The sequence below is a fragment of the Penaeus monodon genome, chromosome 28, assembly GCF_015228065.2.
Source record: "Penaeus monodon isolate SGIC_2016 chromosome 28, NSTDA_Pmon_1, whole genome shotgun sequence".
NCBI lineage: Eukaryota > Metazoa > Arthropoda > Malacostraca > Decapoda > Penaeidae > Penaeus > Penaeus monodon.
Window position 1 is genome coordinate 28,405,724 of NC_051413.1, and position 643 is coordinate 28,406,366.

Consider the following 643-nt stretch of genomic DNA (forward strand, 5'->3'; position numbering starts at 1 on the left):
GTCATAAAATGAAAATATGCACCAATTTAAATTTCAATGAGCGAGAATGTATAACAATGAACGCTAGCAACTGCGAATAATGCACACCCATAATCCTCTATAACGATGCTTTTTTTAAAACCAAATAGTGCGATCAGATTGGAAATTACAACTAATGAAATATCCTAACAGATTGATGGCATTGAAATAGTGTTACATTTGATAAAACAATACTATAAACGCTGATATGCTAGCAACATTCACATAAACATATCTAGCAAATAAACATTTATGATTTTCCCACAAATCTGGCATAAACAAGAACGCCAACCAAATTTGGTGATTTGCAAGAGAAAAGTAAATTGATCACTCAGGGATTTGCTCGTAATATCCAATCCTCAATGTAAAAATCTAACGATAATGAAAGACCGCGGATCAAAGCTGGCCATGGAAAAAATATCATGAAATTGTTTGATCAAAATACCATCCACCTCTCATGACGCGTGTTTCTCAGGCGCAAGCGGCTGAAAGCGATTCCCTTGTTTTTGGATATAATAAGCTGAACTCCCTTTAGCCCGAAGCACAGTCTGGCCTGACTGTCATAGCGGAAAGCTTTGCAAAGTGGTAAAGTCCTTTGCAGCTGTGTGATGCGTGTACTTGCTTC

The 643-nt window shown here is 37.2% G+C and overlaps 1 protein-coding gene across 1 annotated transcript in view; it reads left to right on the forward strand.

Moving 5' to 3' along the window:
- Positions 1 to 643, forward strand: part of LOC119591151 (shematrin-like protein 2) — an 18,116-nt gene that overhangs the window by 8,917 nt on the left and 8,556 nt on the right. The window lies entirely within an intron of this gene.